Source organism: Callospermophilus lateralis, unplaced genomic scaffold (assembly GCF_048772815.1).
Source record: "Callospermophilus lateralis isolate mCalLat2 unplaced genomic scaffold, mCalLat2.hap1 Scaffold_323, whole genome shotgun sequence".
Lineage (NCBI taxonomy): Eukaryota > Metazoa > Chordata > Mammalia > Rodentia > Sciuridae > Callospermophilus > Callospermophilus lateralis.
The window spans coordinates 1,215,044-1,237,499 of NW_027513809.1; the positions used below are offsets into that span (position 1 = coordinate 1,215,044).

Below are 22,456 nucleotides of genomic sequence, written 5' to 3' on the forward strand. Positions count from 1 at the left end.
ATTCATGTACAATCAATGTAGAAAGAAACTAGACACTCCAGTTACACAGTGGGAAATCTTCCTATCTCATCTTAACAATTGTTAGCTTTATGATTTATTCTTAACAAAAGCATATGGTCTTCTTTCCAGGAACAATGAATATTCTTTTGCTACCTGACATAGTATGTTGAGTGGTCACTAGAATGATCTAAATCAAGTACTATCCTAAGAACATCAATTTCAGAGAAAGCCTTAAAATAGATTGTTGTGGCAATTAACATATAGCCTAAATCATTAGACATAAACTCAGAATCCCTAGTTCTATCAGCTCCTATCACTCTAATAAGACACTTTATTTCCCTAAGGATGTGGCATGTACTTGATGAGCTTTATCTGATCCATTACTAGTCCATTCTCCCCTTCACCTCTAATGGTATCTCTTTGATAAGAAATGTCTAGAACTTCTCAAAAATTTAAACAATTTACAGTGAAAAATTCTTCTTTCAGAGAAATTACTGAATAACATTTAAGTCACAGGAATGATACATATCACCAACCTGCAGTTCATTCAAGTATTTTAAAATGTGCCTACCAGATCTATACTGGAAGTTGTTCCCCTGCCTTTCAAGGAACTACTAGGCAGGATAGATACTGCCTAGAAGAGGGCAGGTGGATACTTAAAAAATACTTATGACAATGTGTTAAGTTCTATAACTGACCATAAATAAAGTTCTAGAACCCTAAAAAAGGAAAGAACTTCACTTTATCATGAGATACCAGACAAGTGTCCCAAATGGACAAAGGATTCAGGACTGAAAGTGATTTCAGGTTAGAAGTAAAGATAACAAGCAAACCTATGTACAAAGAGGAGCCTGGCAAAACATGTAGGAAGGGGTAAGATATGCAGGCTCACTCTCTCTCATGCTGAAGATCTTGACCTCGCCCTAGAGGGCAGAGATACTTGATTAGAGATGAATTTTAGTTCAGTGCAGAAGATATTCATGATTTTTCTAAGAATGCTGAATAGAAACAAGAATGGACAGCTACACATAGAAAGGTCTGAGAAACGGAAATTACCAGATCAGGAAGGAAAACTTTCAGAAATGTTAGGCAGGGGAAAAAATCAGGGTCAACTGGTCAAATATATACAAAAGTCATTAGTTTGTTTTCTGAATAGTATGAGCTTCCAAAAAAATACAAATAATAAACAGAGAAGACAGAAAAATATAAACATTTTGCCTACTCAGTCTTCAAAATTTCTTTACTGCTATTCTTTAGAAAAGTTATCAGAAATTTCAGAGAGATTAGATCAAAAGAATAAGCAAAGCAAGTGCCTGTTTTTCCTCATGTTTCCCCCCAAACTTGAATTACCATGAAGAAAAAAGGAAGGAAGAGGAGGAGGACAAGAAATAATTTTGTTGTTAAAAGAGAAGACCTTTTCTTGGGGGCTGTGATAAAAAAGATAATCTGAGTAGACCATAAATTAAAAGAACTTTTAGAAACTAGAAAGTTATTGGTATTAGATTGCTTAAAAATATATGTGAATAGAAGCCAGGACCTGTACATGTGAGAAATGATGGAAAGGACAGGTCCAGACAACCTGTATGAGAGGTAGGATGTGAAAGAGACCTGCAGGAGGAGATGGTGGGCAGAGAGGTCAAGACAGGAAGACCCCAGCCCTCTCCTGTCCCCATAAATCTCACTCTAAAAATCACAGGGTGCTTTATAGGAAGACAATAATATAAATGCAGAGGCCAAGGGAACCCAGAACATCCTAAAAAGATACTGCAAAAGGCTCAAATAGGAGTTCCACATGGCTAAAATAGAAGACAAAAGACAAAATGAAACATCAGCAAGCAGAGTGTAAAAGATTATTCACTATACACCAGATTTTACAGAGAAATTCCAACTGAGGTGCATAGATATAAGAAATAAGACAGAAACTGAAGCAAAAAGAAAACTATTTCAAATTTAAGAACCTCTAGACATAAACTGAGAAATCTAAAACCAAGTAAAGAGGATCTAAGTGCACATCTCTGGAATCACAAAAGAAAGACAAAACATTGGAAGAAAAAAAAATATATAGGATAAAACAAAAGAAAAAATTTGCAATAAAAGACCAACTGAAAGGTCACACAGTTCCCTAGATAAACTGTCAAGAGTAGGACCTGTCCTATTAAAGTTACTAGAACTCTTTGAACAGCAAGGCAAAAAAATTCTAGTAACTTATATGGTAGAACAGAAATCAGTCTCTTTTGCATTTGTCTAAAGCAACATTCAAAAACAGGATTCAGTGGACACCACTGCCTTCCAGTTATTCTTCTGGATGGAGGAATGTTTATGAAATTGTGGAAGAAGAAAATAAGATGAGATTTTTAAACCCAACCTAACTCACTAATTGTAAAGAAAACAGACAATGTTCAAAAATATATGAACAATTAAAATCTTGTTCTCATGGTGCCTTCTTGAGAAATTTACGAAAAGACAAACTACAGTCATCCAAGAGATAGCTGGAATAAATATTAGCAAAGAGTGGAAAGACTGGCATAAACACTGAAATTAATTATGGCACTAAATTCCAATCAAGTGTGTAATTATGTTGCTATTTAAAAATGTAGGTAATTTAAGCCATAACAATATGGAAATGATAAAATTTACTAAAAAATAGGAAAGCTGAAGAAGCAAGAACATGGTCTGTAGTATATATAGCATTAAGAAGACTCCCTTAGTAACTAAGACCAAAGATATTTAAATCTGATAAATCACAAAAGAATTTTAAATTATTTGTCTTATAATGCTAAAGTCAGCTGGCAGAAAAGGATAAGCGAAGAGAAAAATATTAGTTTTATTATGGATCATCAGTGAGGAAAACTGCATGATCTTTAAAGCAACAAGGACCTTAAAGGTTTTTCTACAGTTACAACAATTACTACATTTAAAGTGGAAATAGAGACTATTCTAATAAAAAGAAAGCAAACACAGAACTAAGAAAGCAGAACACCTTATGAAATGTTGTTGAAAAAAATTATAAATTAGAGACCGTGATATAAAATAAAGTACTAACACCAAATTTATGTTGTTCAGACTATTAGAATCAAACTCACCCACTGAAAGGAAACACACTTTCAGTTGCATCACAGGCAGAGTCCACACTCCATTCTACAATAACCTTACTGTTGAAGCTTGAGAACAAAAGGATAGACAAAGAAAGACATGGGATAAAGAAGAGAAGAAGAAAGAAGGAAAAAAATAAAGAAAGAAAAGAGGAAGGGAGGAAATGAGGGAGGCTGGCAGATCCTACATCAGGCAATATTGAACTTGGGATAAAAAGAACCAAACAAGCAAAGAAGAAAACACTACAATGCTGAGTGTGATTCACTTATATTCATATCATTCATATCAGATATTCATATCAAATAATGATATTAATATCTAGGTACTATATGATACATATTTGTAACACAAACTCAATAGCAGGTATAAAGAGTTTCAAATGGTAATACATTATTCATAGATTATTATTCAACCCTCTCAAAGCATGAATCACAAAGGGATTTTAAAAAAGTAGATAAAAAATACTAAAAACATACATAGGTTGACATAATAAAATAGATTTAATCGATATATATTTAACTGTAAGGTAAAATCATAAAATAAACCTTCTCTTTAAGAAATCAACCTTAAGGAAGGGAAAAATGTGGTCTCATTTGAAGTGAATGATAAAATCCCAGTAAATTCTAGGATTATAGGCTACTATAGTTTCTAAACACAATGCAATTAAAGAAAAGTCACTAAGAAAATCTGTAGTTAAGAAGCTCCTAGCATCTGAAAATGTTAAGACCCAAATAACTGTCAGGAAACCAGAAATTCTAAAATATCTATGCAATAATAAGTATAATGCATACACTATGTATCATATTTTATATGGCTAAAAATGTTCTAAGAATACAATTCACAACCTTAAATACATACCTATTAAACAACAAGGAAAATAAATCCATTAACATCCAAAATTAAGAGAATTTCACTAAATTAAACTTGAAGAAAACAAAAAATATTGATGTGGGTAGAAATAGAAATTAAGACTTAGGGGAAAAAAGCAAAATAATAAAACTAATAAGTAAGTCTCAGATTTCTTTTTGGGTAAAAGAATAAAACAGGAAAATACTGCAACAAATCTGAGGCCTAAAAAGGGAGAAAATGCCAATATGCAAAACAAGAAATAACCATAGAAAAGAAGCTAAAAGAATCATAAGAAACTACTACCCCCAACTTTATGCAAATAAAACCTGATGAAATGGATATCTCAATGACAATATAATTTATACACATCCACTCCAGAAAGCAGAAAATTCAAAGACACCAATTACCATAGAAGAAATACAGAGAAAATCGGCAAAGAGATACTTCCCCCCAAAGTGACACAGTCCAAACAGTTTAATTTACAAAGAAATTTCACACAGCCTTAAGAAATGGATAATTTCAATACCAAATTGTTTCAAAGCAAAGAAAATGTCAAATTACCACCAAGAATGTTAGATTAGCAACATCAATAAGAAAAAAAATTTCCTTACCAGATGTGCTTAGTATACAAAAAGAATGTAGTCATCCAACTAATTGCTTTAAGTGGTGGAGGGGAGGAACAGGAAAAAGAAGGAACTGCAGAATTAAACTGACCTAATCATGTCATGTACATATATGAATATACCACAGAGAATTTCACCTTTATTAAGTTGAATATTTATAAAGTACCTATTTTAAAAAAAATCAATAAATATTCCAATAGAGTAGAGGAGGAAGAACAGGGAGAGTAGGAAGGAAAGAGAAGTACTAGAGACTTGAAATGGAGCAAATAATACATACATGTATATAGAATGTCAAAATGAACCCCAATATCATGTATAACTACAATGCACTAATACAACCATTTTTAAAAAATAAAAAAGTACAAATGTCCATCAATTACAAAAGTATTAATAATCTTTAATCATTAGGGAAATGCAAATCAAATCTACATTGAATTTTCATTTCACCCCAGTCAGAATGCCAATCATCAAGAAAACAAATAATTACTGCTGGAGAGGATGCAGGGTAAAAGGGACTCTTACACACTTCTGCTGGGAATATATATTAGTACAGTTACTATGGAAATGAGTACAGAGATTCCTCAAAAAACTAAAAATTAAACTACTATATGATCCTGCTAAATCATTTGTCAGTATTTTAGTGGCAAGAATTAAAGTTAGCATACTATAAAGATACTAGCATATTCATGTACAACATGGCACAATTCACAACATCCAAGTTATGTAATCATCCTAGTTGTCACAGATGAATAAAGAAAATGTACTATATTTGCACAAGGAACAATATTCAGTCATGAATATAAACAAAATTATGTAATTTGCAGGAAAATGGATGGAACTATAGATAATCACATTAAGTTAAATAAGCCAGACTCAGAAAGACAAGTATCCTGTTTATATGTGGAAGCTGTGGGGATTGTGGGAAGGACAGAATGAATGTAGAAGTGAGATCATTAGGGAAGAGGAAGAGGACCAGGGTAGGAAAAGGAAAGAGTGGTAATGGGGAGTGAAACTGATCAAATTATGATGTATTCAAGTATAATATACCAGAGTGAAATCTACTGTTGTGTACAATCAATATGCACCAAAAAAAGCAATCAGCAATTAGTATATTAAGATCCAAGGGCTGGGGTTGTGGCTCAGTGGTAGAGCACTCACCTAGTATGTGTGAGGAACTGGGTTTGATCCTCAGCATTATGCAGATAAATAAATAAATGAATGGAATGAAAGTATTGTGTTAATTATATCTTAAAAATTTTTTTTTAAATATCCAACTTTAGAAACTGAAGAATGTGACCCAGAAAGGCTTGCTTTTGCATATGCCTTTTCTCTGTGTTTAATGGAAATGTACCCATTTAAGTAATCATGAAATGAATACACACTCTTCTGTTTCACCTCACATCCTCTCCAAATAAATTCTTGTTGATTTAAAGAAAATAGAAAAGCTTATCTGGATGAACATGCAGGAGTTTACGTTAAGTGCTGTAAGGCAGACACAATGAATCATTGACTGCTACATCTTACTCACATGAAGAATCTGAAGAAGGTGAACTTCGAGATGAACAGAGTAAAATGATGGTTACTAGGGCTGTGCTGGTTGGGGTGCAGATGTAATGTTGCTCTAAAACAAAAAAAAATTGTAATTTCATAGGTATAAGAAGGTCAGAGTTCTACTCACAACATGGTGAGAGTAATTAGTATATTGTATTCTTGACAAATGCTAATAGAATGAATTTAAAGTGTTCTAACATATTCTAAATACAAAATGATAGTTACATGAAAGAATACATGTGTCAACTAGCTATATTTGGTTATTACATCTTGTATATATACTTTAAAACATCATCCTACACATGGTAAATACAACTTAATTTGTCAGTAAAATCAATCAATAAAATATTTTTAAATTTTTAAAAATAAAATTAAGTTTCTGACAGACATGGGTATGTGGTGGTTGTAAAGGGAAGTGTGTGTGTGTGTGTGTGTGTGTGTGTGTGTGTACAAAGCTCAACAGTTGGTACTGAAAATTAATGGAAAAAGAATAAAGCATTCCAAAATGTCTTACTGTAGCCATTTAAGTAAGCTAAAGCTTCAGACTTTTCACCTATCACTATACACTAAAAATAGCCTCCAGTATTTGAAAAATTATAATGAAATTTCTAGAAATTAGCTAATATATAAACACGTAAGAAGATATAATTCAGGATTCTTGGATAATTTTGTAGTGGAAAACTGTTAAACACTTTACCTAAGATCTAAAATACATTTAAAAAATCAAAAACTTAACTTATAAATATTTAAATGTATACAGCATTAAAAACCCAAACATAAAATTCAGTGCAAAGCAGATTGAGAAAAGAAAGAACTAATAGTCAGAAAATCCAAGCATTCTTAAAAATGTGCAGAAAATAATTAAATCTCTCTCTCTCTCTCTCTCTCTCTCTCTCTCTCTCTCTCTCTCTCTCTCTCACACACACACACACACACACACACACACACACACAATATACCACTGAACACATCTTTCCTAGTTGGGACAAAAGTTTAATGATGATAATGTTAAATGCTGGTCCAAGTGCCAAGTGACAGTGGTATTCTTCAAAACTGATAAAAAGGATATAACAGACATTATGGAAGGAAATTTAGCAGCAACTATGTGTATCTTGAGAAGCCCTGCCCTTTCATATTATCACTCCTTTTCTGATTTTCTTCTCGGCCTATTAACGATCTTATTTAGAAAGGTATCTGGAATAAATAATGTTCACCATATCATTGCTTACAAGAGGAAAAATTTAACAACAATTAATATATTGGGCACATTAATTAATGGGCTAATGGGAACATGTCAATAAAATGTAGAGCATTCCAACTTTGAGATATTAGGTGACAATTGAAAGAACTAAGGATAAACTAACAGAAAAGAGTGTCAAAAGTATTATTACATAAAAAAATTTGAATACTTCTTAAGTATTACAACATTTATGTAAAATCAAACAAAACACTGTATGTTTTTATATATACACAAAAGTGTAGATAAGCCCATAGAAAAAGAGCTAGTAGAATTCATACCAAAGTTTTAACAATCTTGATCCCTAGGGGGAAAAATGAGACTGAGAAAAGATATGATTATGATGTGGCTAATTTTAATGTATCTATTTTCATTTTTATGTCATTTATTATTCATGGTAAAACTAAACTTTAAAAAGTCTTAAGATCACTCAAGTTAAATGGTGAATACTTAAAAAAAAGCAGTGTTCAATGATCTCAGACTGCTAAATGATCCACAATGACCTCTTAGGAATTCTCACTGTATTCTTTGCACCTGAACAATTACCTATGGTATTGGCATTTAATGTTCTATAGTACCCATTTTTAAAAATATATATATTTTCTATGTAGGAAAGCAGCACTTATGTAATCAACAAATATGAGAATTTTTTTATAAGGTCCTCTCATGTAACTGTATACCTAGTTACTTTCTAAACTGTGTACTTTGTAAACTCTGTCAAATGGTCATTTGACATGCCTTGAAAACTTCCAGTAACACAAAGGTTAATTATGGCCTTGTGTTGAATATCTCTGTACCCTGTAACCACTGGATTCTTGTCCCATGGCAGCTCTTCCTTTGGCTAGATGAAGGTGTGCTCTTTCTCCTGTGAATCCCCTAGCTGTGCTTAATTCCTCAAGAAACTGAAGCAAACTCTATTTTATAAAGAGGAAATAAGAAAAACATTTTGTTTGCACTATCAGACATACTGCCATCCTATTTTGTGTGTCTTTCACCTTCCTTCTTATCAGTTAAATTAGAAAGATTTCCTTTCTTCCACCTAGGACTAGTAGGATTTGGATAGGTAGTGATTCTTAGTGATGTCAATTTATTTTCAAATTATTTCCAAAGAAAATACAAGTTTAATGGTATAAGAAATTTCATTAAATTGCACAATATTTTCAGTCACAAGCAGCATAACAGTTGATTGTCTTTTTTTTCATATAAATGCTTGACAGGAAAAGGACTGAAAGCTGAGCCAACATTTCCCCAAACTCTGGCAGTAATCCTATATCACTAGCAAGCCCTCATAGCTATTCATAAAAATCAATACTTAAAATCTGCTGAGAGGAGGTTTTATGGGTTCCTATCACACACAAAAATAATAACTATGTGACATGATGTTGTAACAAACATGTCACAATAAATACTTACAAAAACATCATGTTGTACATCTTCAGTGTACACAATTTTTGTTAATTATACCCCATCAATGCTGAAAACAAGAAATATCAGGAAATGACCATATAGATAATAAAAAAACTTTAAAGTCAAGGGTCAACAAAGTAAATTTGATTATCAGTCAGCTCCATTAAAAAAAAATTCTAAATTTTCACAAAACATTTCAATGCAGCAATGGCTGCAATGTGTCCAGTTCTTCATTCATTCAACCACATTCACTGAGCACAGCTTACACAAGAGGTACTACTGGGTCTTGGAGATCACAGAGGAGTGTGACACCAGTCCTTCCTAATGTCACTTAAATGTCACTAATGTGCTTTGGAACATAAAGAGAAGTAGAATATGGAGTGACAGAGATTGGCAAAGGCTTTGTAAAAGAAGAGGCCATGGAGATGGGCCTTAGAAGAATGTTGGGCCTTCTAATATGTAAGAGAAGATCAATCATAATTTTAAAGAATTTTAGAAGAATTAGAATAATTTTACTGTTAGAAATGGGAGGTGGGGAAAATTACAGTCTAAAGCAACAGTGTAAGATAGATCTGAAAAACAGAATAATATATTTGGATTAGATTTAAGGAGTATGTAGAGAAGGGGATACAAAGTAGGAAAGTTTAATTGGAGCTAATCTTTTGAACAACTTGACAAGTAAGCTGAGAAATCTGATATTAACTTTCTAACCAATGGAGAGCCACTTAAGATTTTTAAAAGCAGTGTGACCTGAACAGACTGTTTTTCTGGAAAGATTAATGTGGAAGCCATTCATCAGATGAAGGCACATAGAAATCTTATAGATTTACCTTAAAGCAAATCTTATAGATCTACCTTAAAGCAAACCTAAGAGTCACCCTTTTGTGTAATATTCTACCTCCATTTCCATGTATACTTTGTTTGACCCATTTCTAGATGCTGACCTCTGTATTTGACATTTAACACATAGGCTACAATATCCAAAGAAGTTTTCAAAAATGAGCCAGTGCTACCTTGGGGAAGACCAGAGTCATGTTCAATAACCTTCATGCTAAAAACAGCCAAGTCATCACTTTAAGAGTCAGAAGTCTATATTTAGATTCAAGTGCTTTGATCAGAATGATAAGCTTACAGAAGCAAGACTTCTGAAGGAGAGAAAATAATTACCATATTGGCTACTGGCTTCCCTCGGGTTATAATTTCCATTTTATAATAATGCAATTGATGATCAAAGATGTTAGAGGTTAACCTGCTTAAAACCACAAGGCTGACATAATGCTTGGCAAAATTTGAACCCAGAAGGGGAAAACAGAAGAGAGAAAATAATGAAACATATAATGTACCCTTAGCTGAATAAAAAATAATGTAGGTTTGAGATTAAATGAGCCTACCAAGTACAAAGCAGGAATAGTCTTTATAAGACAATTTTTAACATATTGTAAAAAACTATCATAATACCAACAAGAGAAAACCTGCAGATCTTCGAAAGAGAATATTAAAAACTAATAAACAAAACAAACAAGAATCAGATTATAAACTTTTAACCTGCAAAACTGGGCACTGGATGACAATAAACTCATATCTTTAAAGTTATGTGAGTAAAATTATTTTGATGCTAGAATTCTATATCAAGCCAAATAATTAAACAAAAGTGAAGGGCGAGTGACATTTTTTTGGAAAAAAAAAAGACCCAATCACTAATGAACACCCTACTTCAGACTCTGTGCCAGGTACTAACTCTCTTGGGTAGATTACTCTGTCCAAGATAGTTTTTCTGCATAAGAGAGGTGTCCTTGAGCTAATATACATTTTTTTAAATCCCTTGATTGGAAACCTGCATTCCCCAAACATGTTTAACTGCAGTGTCTCTATAGTAATTGTCTTTAATATAGGGAATTATCTTTAATATAGATATTGACATAATGCTATATTGCTTATATCTGTCAAATCTCATAACGCAGACTAACAAAATTATTGCCAATAAAGGAAAAGAGGGAAGGAGGGGTTCAGTTAATCAATTAGTTTAAATCCAATAAGAAGTTCAAGGCAAAGGTCTTCACTCATTTTTATTTTCCCCGAGTCTATTAACATTACCAATTAGAAACTGACATTTAAGATGACCTTCCTAAGCAATGTTCATCTAGATATAGGAACAAATGGGAAAGAAAAATTGCCTAGACATACAACTTTTCTTACAGAAGTAAAAATATTACATAGGGGATAGGATCAGCCCCTGCAGTCCACATACTAGTAGAGCACAGAAGAACCTTTCCAAAGGTGGTGTTCATAATGTCAATTTCTGAAGTAAATCTCCAATACAGAGGAGAATCCCTGCACTCCTTTAGGCCTTCCAACCCACTCATTCCTGTCCTTCCACACCAGAACCATGATGATCATCAAAATACTTAAGCCAAATAGAAAAGTCAACCTCTGATCTATTATTAACAGGTAAATCTGTGTTCCCACTTTTGTTAAACTCTTTATAGGTAACAGGATTTAAACCTGTAGCCACCTCTTTAAAACATTATGCCACATGGAAAAATATTTGATTACTTCAGTGGTTCATTTAACGGTTTCATAAAGATAAGAAAACTAACAGCAATGCCCAGCCAAGGGTGGACAAGAAATGCATAAATGTTGCCAATGTACCTCATCTTAACAGCAGCATCTTTATGTTCTCTCATTAGACTCTCCTGAGCAGATTGACTAGAACTACCGAATTAAACAAGGGCCAAAGAATTTCTGTACTCAAATCAACAGACCATCTTTTCGGCTATGCTGTTTCTGCCAGTAGTCACAGCAGAAACTTTGAAAACACAAATGTGGACATCATTGTAGAGTTGAATGTAGGTGGAGAGAAAACATATTCTTAACTGTAGTTATGGGAGATTATGTATTTTTTGACCTCAAGTTCAACTATTGGTGAGGTGTGACTGTGTGATAATGATAGTGATTTAACAAATACACTAGAACATATGAGTGCAGCAGATGCATGAAATCCTTCAGAAGTGACTGTCACAGAAGTTATTTGGGTAGATTTCATCATGTGCTGCTTCATTCCAAGTTGTTTAAAATAAACCTATACTTTTTTTTTCAAATTTCAGGCATCTTTATCCATTTGATAGTTTATTAACAAAGGGAAGACCATTACCTTCTGTCATAAGTGGGAATAAACTGCAAGCTACTTTTAGTTAAATGGTTCTAAAAATCAATGCAATAAATTTTGAATGCTCAGCTGGCTGCATGAAAGGTTTATTTTAAGAAAAGATGGCTTCTGTTTAAACTTCCAAGAAAACTTTACTAGAATTCCTAATTCAGAAAAACTATTCCAGAAATTTCTTTTGGATAACATTCATTTACCGTAGAAGTTGTTACTATAAATCTGGCATATTAGTTGCAAGTCAAAATTGATGAGTAAGAATTATAGTTTTTGTATGTTGATTGTACACACTACAGTACATGGAGGTCTCCTGTGGTCAATGTGTACATTTACAGACATTTTATAAGTGTTAAAAATATAAGATCAGTACTCAACTGCTATTTATTGAAGTTTTTAGTTATTATATTTTTGCTTATAGGAAACCTTTTTACTAGGATGTATTTAGTTAAAATCACAACTATAATATGTTATGCTTTGGAAAAATACTATCCATGTGGTTCTACAGAAAAAGTTTTAGGCATCTTAAATCATTATTCTAAAAATGTTCCTGTCCTAATCAATTTGGACTGCTATTACCTACAGGCTGGGTAGTTTAGGAACAATGAAAAGTCATTTCTCACCATTCTGTAGACTGAGAGACCAAACTCAGGAGGACAGCATGGTCAGGTTCTGACAAGGGCCTAATATGGTTTCCACACAGCTAATCACTGTGTCCTTAGGAGCCAGAAAGCTTGCTAACTAGCTCTCTGAGTCCCTTTTATGAGGGCACAAATCAGTCATAAGGGTTCCTTGCTTATGACCTAATTACTTCCCAAAGGCTTTATCTCCTGATACCACCACATTGGGACTTAGAATTTCAACATGAATTTAGGAGGCACCAAACATTAAGCCCATAATATTCCCCCAACACAAGCAATTTTTATACTCTTACTTGAAAAAACCAAGGTATACAGGTCATTCAAGAAACTCAGGTCTCGTTATCTTTGTCACATATTCCCCAGTTGAATGCTCATTCTATAGAATTGGCTTAAAGCCGTTTTTTACTTTTTCTCAAAAGCAGAAAATTTCAAGGAATTAAGATCAGTCACCAGTGGGAATGCTTAAAGTATTATTATTAATCTCTAAAACAAAAATAGTTATTCTAAAATTCTGAGTAGTAACGTAATCATTAGAATCATTTCCCGGTGACTACCTTGAATGAGACCATGTTCATTTGGATGTATCAATTCTGATATGAAACAAGTAAATTAATAAGATGACCTTAAGCCTCACTCAGACGAAGAAAACCCAACAGTTTGGAGATAAAAATCATTATTTAAATTTTAAACTAGCACAAACTGACATTCAATTATGCTCTATATACAGCACATAGCAAGTGCCCTGACATCAAATGAATCCTGTAACACAAAACCTGTGTCCTCTACATAATTATTTCCACTAACCTATCGCTGAAACTAATTCATTGTGCTTTGTAAAAGTGATTTAACATTTTTTAAAGTTTCACAAACAAGACTTAATCATGTTCTTCACTGAATAAGCAGAAAATATTAACTTCATTATTTTGATTCAAAGTGCTCTGAACATAGAACTGCATTGGTCCCAATATTCTAACTCACATTTGCAAAGCAGGACTTGCTTTATTTTGAAAACAGTTAAATCACATGTGTATATAATATGCCAATATTTGGCTGTAATCCATTATCAATTGTGTTGTTTATAATACAGTAAAATTATTCAATCTGATGAATTTCTATCAGCCACAAGAAACTGCTTTCAGTTCTAATATTAAGCTTGTTGGAGATAATAATGCACAGAAATTTTTGTCTGTGTATTTATCTAAGAGTTTTTTCCAAGCCCAGAAGCTAAACAGATAAATTGGCAATTAAAAATGCTTAGCCCACACAAACTTCTATGTAGAATGTAAAGTCTTTGTAAGAGTAGGAATGGAGAAAAGAGCACATGGGAAGATGACATAGCATTTATTTCCATTGTCATCTTCTCATCAAGATACCTTCCATCCCAGCCTGTTAAATAAAGGTTTTGACTGAAACATTGCATTGAAATTACTCAGTCAGTGACAAAAGTCTTTAAAAGCTTCAAAACCAAAAAGAAAAATCACAATTTCCCTCACATTCCCCTAACTAGTCACACCTCATTCTGAGGCTCAGTCGTCTGGTTCTTTAGTGTTCCTTATAATCTTGAATAAAAGTGATCAACCAGGAGTGTTGGCATGTGCCCAGCTATTTGAGAGACTGAGGCTTAAGGACTATAAGTGCAAGTCTAGTCTGGACAATACAATGAGACCTCCCATATCCAAAAATAAATAAAATAATTAATGAATAAAAAGAGGACAAGGAAAAAGGCTGTTCTACTCAGGTCCAACAGCAACTAACATCATTGTCCTGTTATTTTGCAATTCTCAGACAACAGTAATAAAGGAGAGAGAGAGAGAATGAGAGCGCATGCACACCCACTTATATAGTGTCACTGAGTCATGGTCCAATTCCTCTTTTAGTTTTTCATATTGTGAGCAGGATGCCATGCACGTGAATGAAAACCATGTGGACAGAGGCTACGTGAACAAAATATGAGTACTGGCTGATATCAGCTATGACTGGCATCTCAGTCTGTGATGCCCAGGAGATAGGGCCTCCAGCTCAGAGGCAGCTTATTCAGGGTTGGGGCCCAAAGGTCTCACTGAGATCAATAGACTATAGGCAGTCTCTGGACCATTCGAGAAGTGTCTGCTGAGACTCCCAGAATAAGAGAGAACAAAGACGGGCTCACTTCTCTTTGTTCACTTTGTATATGCTTTGAATATAGAAGAACATGGTGCTATATAGACAATTTTTACACATATGGAAATAGTATTTATGAACACTAGTGTAAGTATCTACCTCAGTGTTTCTTTCTTTTCAGGGTTGCTATGCTTCCCTCTCTGCATCTCTACTATGTCTCCATATCCTTACCTCTTTGATCTTTTATTCATCAATCTTTTTTATTCCCCCTTGATAAGCCTTGTGTTTAAAAAATATGTGATTGCAAGTGCAAAAAAATATCCCAAATTATAATTAATGCAAATAATTTTACTTATACAGTAGTCCCCATTTATCAAACTCCCAGTGTATGCCTGTAATTGAGCGTAGTACTGAACTCTATATATCCTGTTTCTTCTACACATATAAACATATGATAAAGTTTAATTTATAAATAGGATGAGTAAGAAATTAATAATAACTAATAATAAAACAGAACAATAGTAACACACTATAATAAATGCTATGTAAATATGGTATCTCAAGCAAATGTTTTATTGTACTGTAGTTTCCTTTTTCTTGCAGTGATAAGAGATGATATAACCTGTGTGATGATATAAAGTGCAAGACATAGGAACTGCTAGGTAGAATTAGGCTATTGCATAAAGGTTACTTGAATTGTTACCTAAACAGTCAACATGATAATTGAAAGGTTGTTAAGTGGCTAATGGGTCAGGGAATATATTCAGTGTGGATACACTGTTCAAAGGGATGATTCGCATCCCAAGCTAGAGAGTGAGATTTTCATCATGCCACTTAGCACAGCATGCACTTTAAAACTAATGAACTGTCTATTTCTGGAATTTTTATTTAATATTTTTAGGTCAAAACTGACTCAAGTAACTGAAACTACAGAAAGCAAAACCTCAGGTAAGGGAGAATTATTGTAAATGGTCTGTATTTTTTAAAGTGCTGTTATATAAGGATATTGATAAATTGTAAAGAGACAAAGAGATGTATGCTTATAGCTATTAATATTTATATAATACATGAGGATGAATAAAAGGTCATTAGTGAGTCCCTACATAGACCGAGGGAGGTATCATGGGAAAATGCATAACAATGGGAGTGAAGACTTTCAAAGAGTAGTTTTTATGTTGTTAATTCTATAAACTTTATTTTTTACCTATTAAAAAATTAAATTTAAAAACTAAAGTAAGTGTTGGCAGGCACTACTTATAGTCACTCTCCAATGCCAGCACTGCCACTAGCCCCTGTGTAGGAGGAGACTGGGGTAATTAAGGAGGTCTTCCTGCTGTGGCACCTAAAAAGCAGAATGCTGGCAAATCCAATGGAGCAAAGCACCTAGGAAACAACTGGCTACAAAAGCTTCTTTCAAGGTGCGCCCTCTGTTGGAGGGGTAAATAAAGCTCATTATTACAGGCCTGGTATTGTAGCATTTGGTGAAATCAGATGTTATCAGAAGTCCACTGAATTTGTGATTCACAAACTCCCCTTCCAACGTTTGATGCGAAACTGCTCAAGACTTCAGAACAGATCTGTGCTTCCAGAGCTCAGCTGTTTGTGCTTTGCAGGCAGCAACTGAGACTTTTCTGGTTGTCATTTATTTATTTTTGGTGAGGAGAAATGCAACTTTATTTTTTATTTGTTCTTTTTAGTTATAACAGTAAAGTCTATTTTGACATATTTATACAAACATAGAGTATACCTTATTCTGAGTAGGATCCCAGTCTTGTGGCTGTACATGATGTGGAGATTCATTGTGGTGCATTCATACACATAAATAGGATAGTTATGTCAGATACATTCCACTGTCTTTTCTTTTCTATCAACCCTCCCTTCCTTTAATTCCTCTTTGTTTAATCCAATGAATGTCTATTCTTGCCCTCCTACCCCTGATGTGTGTTAGCATCCATATATCAGAACAAACTTTAGATCTCTAGTTTTTTTGGGATTAGTTTATTTCACTCAGCCTGAGAGTCTCCCTCCAGTTGCATCCACTTACCAGAAAATGTTATAAAGTCACTCTTTTTAACAGCTGAGTGAAATTTCACTGTGTATATATACCTCATTTTCCTTATCCATTTTTCTGTTGAAGAGCACCTACATTAGTTCCATAGTTTAGCTATTCTGAGTTGAGCTGCTATAAACATTGATGTGGCTGTGTCACTGTAGTATGCTGATTTTTAAAACCTTTGGATATAACTGAGTTGGGTCAAATGGTGGTTCCATTTCGAGTATTCTGAGGAATCTTCATACTGCTTTCCACAGTGGTTGCACCAATTTGCAGTGCCTCCAGCAGTGTATGAGTGTACCTTTTTCTCAACATCCTCACCAACATTTACTTTTGCTTGTATTCTTGATAATTGCCATTCTGATTGGAGTGAGATGAAATCTCAGTGTAGTTTTAATTTACATTTCTCTAATTGATAGAGATATTGAACATTTTTTCATATATTTGTTGACTATTCATATTTATTCTTCTCTGAAGTGTCTGTTCACTTCGTTTGCCCATTTACTGACTAAGTTATTTGGGTTTTTGTTTAAGTTTTTTGATATTGTTATATATTTAGGAGATTAATGCTCTATCTGAGGTGCAGATTCCAAAGATTTTCTCCCATTCTGTAGGCTTTCTCTTCTGGCTCTTGATTGTTTCCTTTGCTTTTTAGTTCGATAGCATCCCATTCATTGATTCTTCATTTTACTTCTTGCCCTTTGTTGAGGAAGTCAGTTCCTAAGCTGACATGTTGGAGAGTTGGGCCTTGTTTTTTTTTTTTTTTTTTTTTTTTTTTTTTTTTTTAAGTAGGCACAGAGTCTCTGGTCTAATGCCTAAGTCCTTAATCCACTTTGAGTTGAGTTTTGTGCAGGTGAGAAAAAGGAGTAAACTTTTATTCTGCTACATATGGATTTCCAGTTTTCCCAGCACCATTTGTTGAATAGGCTATCTTTTCTCCTATGTATATTTATGGTGCCTTTGCCTCTTATGAGGTAACTGTATTTATGTGTATTTATGTGGATTTCCTCTGTGTCTTCTTGTCTGTTCCATTGGGCTTCATGTCTGGTTTTTGTGCCAAAAATCATGCCATTTTTGTTACTATAGCTCTGTAGAATAATTTAAGGTTTGGTATTGTGATGCTTCCTGCTTCACTTTTCTCACTAAGGATTGCTTTGGCTATTCTGGGCCTCTTATTTTTCCAGATGAATTTCATGTCTGCCTTTTCTAATTCTATGAAGAATGTCATTGGAATTTTAACAAGAATTGCTTTAGGTAGTATGGCCATTTTGACAATATTAATTCTGCTTTTCCACAGACATGGGGCATCTTTCTATCTTCTAAGGTTTACTTCAATTTCTTTCTTTAGTATTTTGTAGTTTTCTTGTAAAGGTCTTTCACCTCTTAGATTGATTCCCAGGTTTCCTTCTTTCTTTATTGTTTTTTGTTTTTGTTTTCTCTTTTTAGGTTGTTGTGAATGAATGGGATTGTTTTACTAATTTCTCTTTCAGCTGATTCATCATTGGTATATATAAATGCAATTGATTTATGGGTGTTAATTTTATATTCTCTTATTTTGCTGAGTACATTTGTGAGTTCTAGCAGTTTTCTGGTAGAGATTTTGCAGAATAATCATTTGATAAAATAGAGCATCCATACTCATTCATAACATTAGAAAAACTAGGGATAGCAGAAACATACCTCAAATTTTAAAAGCTATATATGTTAAACCCAAGACCAATATCATTCTGAATAGAGAAAACCTGAAAGCATTCCCTCTAAAAACTGGAAGCAGACAGGGATGCCTTCTTTCACCACTATTTCTATTTAACACTGTCCTTGAAACTCTAGTCAAACCAATTAGGCCAAAGAAAGAAATTTAAGGGATATAAACAGGAAAAGTAGAGAACAAACTATTCCTATTTGCCAATGAGATGTTTGACCTTTTTGAAGACACTAAAATGTGTGCTATCCATACCAAATGTGTGACAATTATGCCAAAAGACATCCAACTAGAACACTGTATATGTGGATAACTTGCTTAAGAATCCACTATGATGGTAAACATTTCATTCTCAATTTTTTTTCTCCTCTTTTTGTTACTCATAGTTTTGAATGTTAAGATACCCCCCCCACAATCGGGTCAAAAGGTACCTAGGTATGTGACTGTGTGTGGGAAAATACTGAAAAGAAATCAAGTATTAGCTATTTTTACATTTTGATTTGTATATGAATTTTTAATACAAATGTGGAATATAAAGAAGTAATGCAAGTTAAAATGTTTCAGCAAACAAGTTTTACCAGTTCAACTTTATAATAATTATAAATAAAACTGTTAAATTTTTCTGGACAATGCCAGCATTTGGATATTTTTAAACAAGGAAATTTCTTATTGATGGCAAAATAAGCAAATACATGTGTTTTCACTGAACTTGAGTTTTCAAAATAGCAAAACTATGCCATTTCTTCTCCTCTTTTCAAAGTCATCTAAAACAAGAACAAAAATGAGACACTAATTCCATCTACAAAGAGAACAGTAAGCTAACATAATCTTGATCTTTAATATGTGAAAATATACTGGGAACAATGGTAAATTCTTAGGGAAACGGAGGAGGTCAAGTCTTAGAACCAAAGCAAAGAGAAGCAATTCACCATGTGCCTGAAACTTTCAGGAAGTTAAATTAGAAGGTAGGCAAGGTGTGAGCTGAGAATCTGACTAAATGGGTCTTAGTACTCCCAAGTCCCTGTCACATCTTGCAGAGTTAGGCCACCATCTCTACCACCACCCAAGGGAGAGAGAGAGAGAATTGTAAGAAAAGTATAACTAAAGAGGGTTCAGAGTCAGAAAAGGCTGGGGGTGAAATCTATATCCCAAATTACAAGACATCACCCTCCATGCACTCTGTCTTCAACTAGCTCCCACACTGCAGTTCCTAGGAGTACACTCAAACAAAGGATCAGTGGATCTATGTGTGGAAGAACTAAACAACTCAGAGAAAAACATTAGGGATATAGTCATGTGTGAAGTTTGTTTTATACTGCTCTACCATGAAAGTTACTAGCCAACAAACAGAGCTTTCAGTCACTGTTCTATGAACTCATTTTGAAATATGAATCTGTGGCCAAAAGTCAACAAATCTGATGAGAATCTCTATCAGAGTGTAAGGGAGCAAAGCAAATCAAAAGAAAAAAAAATACACAATGAATGGGAAAAAAGATAACTTCAAAAAACCATAAATAATCTCATGAAAGAGTTGGCAGGGACAACATCAAAATATTATAAAAATAAAATGTAACATTTAGAAATAAGAAAGTATGAAAAAAGTATTTTCCTTAACTTTTAAAGATATAATTACTGAAACAAAAATGTTACTTCAAAATGCAAACAATAAATTAAGGATATTATCCAGAAAGTAGAAGAAAGAGACAAAAAAGTTGAAAGAGAATAAATGATAAAAAAATTAGATCAATTCAAGAAGCTCAACACCTGATTCATACGATTTCAAATTAGAGAAGAAAAAATTGAAAGTAGGAACATACCACAGAAATAATATAAGAAAAAGAAATATCAGGATTAGCCTCCAGATTAAAAGGTTTACACAGTGCCCTGCAAAATGAATTTTTTCAAGTTCCACCCAAGACAAATGAAACTTCAGAACATCAGTGATAAAAAGAAGACCCTAGAAACTTTGAGAGAAAACAAACAAACAAAAATAGATCTCAAAAAGGGAATTCTTTAAAAACAACAGTATGTCAATAAATAACAATAAAGAAATGCCTTCAAAAGAGTGAAAATGACTAAAACTATATTCAACAAGACTATTACTGAACTGTCAGGTTTATGTCAAGGCATTTTCAGGCTGGTAAAGACTCAAAAATATTACTCATGATTCCCTAGCAAAATACACCATCAAGAGAGAAAGAAATCATAACACCCGGGAAGCAGGGTATTCAATACATGTGAGAGGCAAAAGGAATTCCCAGAAAAAAGCAAACAATTTCAAGGTGAGAACAGCATGGTGGTAGTCCTAAAGAGAAACCCCTCCTCCAGACAATTTCAAGAGCAATGCCAGGAGAGGGGAGGCACCACCAGACTCCCCACACAGCTACCACCTGGAAAGCTATATTAAGAATGTTTAACCAGTTTCCTGGGAGGGTTGTAAAGATTTGATCAAAGGATTGAAGAAAATGCAGCAAATAAAACAGGGCAATTATTAACCTTAGGAAAAACAGATTTCAGAATAAAGGAAATATAATCATAATATATTATGTAGCGGTGAATGATATTTGCATAGTCATATTAATGGAATTACAAAATATTGTCATGTGACTTGCTGTCAGTAGGGGAAGTAGGGAAGATAGGCTGTCAAAAGAACTTTTCAGTTACAGTAATAGGAAGTCATTAGATAATATCTAAAATATCTTGTGTTTACAGTCTAATAAAAAAGTTTCTAACTTATGCTGACACACAACACAGCAAATGTATATTGATCAAAGCACTCTTAAAAGGAAAAAAAGGGTAAATCATCTGGACTATCTGACCTGATAGAATTATTTTCTGTCAAAAGGAAGACAAAATATTTCATTTTTATAAGACTTAAGTCTGGACTTTGTAATCACAGATTATTTTGATACAAAATAATTTCATGCATCCACGTGTCCACTGTTACATTTAATCTTGGGATACCACATGAGGGAAGAGGGTATCATGTGTATTTTGCTGATTAAGAAACATATTAAGTGTCTGCTGACTTTCTTGAAAACTAACCAGCAAATGAGTGTCAAAGCCATATGGAGGGCTAACTGTCTAAGACTCCTCCAGGATGTGTGCTTTCCTCTGTATTTATTCATGTTAAGTATAGGACTTGTAATTATTTACTCAAGGACTTTTAAATAATGCTTATTAGGTAATAATAAGAAATCTCTGGACTTATCCATAATTTGACAATCTCCAAGATGTTTCTTGAAGTAGCCATAATGAAGAAAAGGAAGAAGCAATCAATTTCTTTTTAAATTTCTTTATAAGCAACCATAAGGCTATATGCTTTAGCATAAATGTTTTCTACACATTTTGACTCACCCACAGGATGTTCTCCTTTAAACTTTTGAAACAAAAGCCAATTCATAAAGGAAAAACAGCATTTAGAGAAGAAAGAAGAGTGGAGTTCTACTGTTCTTCGAAGTCAGACTTCACATTAAATATTAAAATTAGTTTCTGCCAGCCCTCACTTAACAGATCTTCATAAAAATAATTTTACTCCTCAAATGTCAGATAATAATATCAGACCCATAAGTCAGTTCTTGTCTGTTTCATTCGCCAGAGCCCAGCTCAGTATCTGTACATGGAAGGAACAAAGCATGTGTTAGATAAATCAAAGAAACAATAGAACAAGCCCAGATGACCAAATAACTTGAGAGTATGCAAAGGATTTTGTAATAAATCAATGTTTTTGGAGCCAAAGGGACATTAATATTTAGTTTGGAAAACCTACTCATTCTTTCATTCAATAAACATATTAAAATCCTAGCATATCCCGGGCTCTGTGCCAAGGATGAGTGAGATGTAACCCTCATTCTCAGCAGTAGGGTCCTTGACCTTCAACCCTGCCACATATATACCAAGGAGTTACAATCCATAACACCGGCCTAAAACCTCACCTTTCATGATATGCACATGCTCCTATCCAACACCCTCCTCCCAGAGGAGCAAAAACGAGTCTGGAAACAAGCCCACAACTATGCTGATGAAGTCCAACAAACTACACC

The 22,456-nt window shown here is 33.7% G+C and overlaps 1 pseudogene; it reads left to right on the plus strand.

The window, feature by feature from the left end:
* The window catches only part of LOC143386395 (histone H3-like), a 30,214-nt pseudogene extending 11,488 nt beyond the window's left edge, over positions 1-18,726 (plus strand).
* The last annotated feature ends 3,730 nt before the right edge of the window (positions 18,727-22,456 follow it).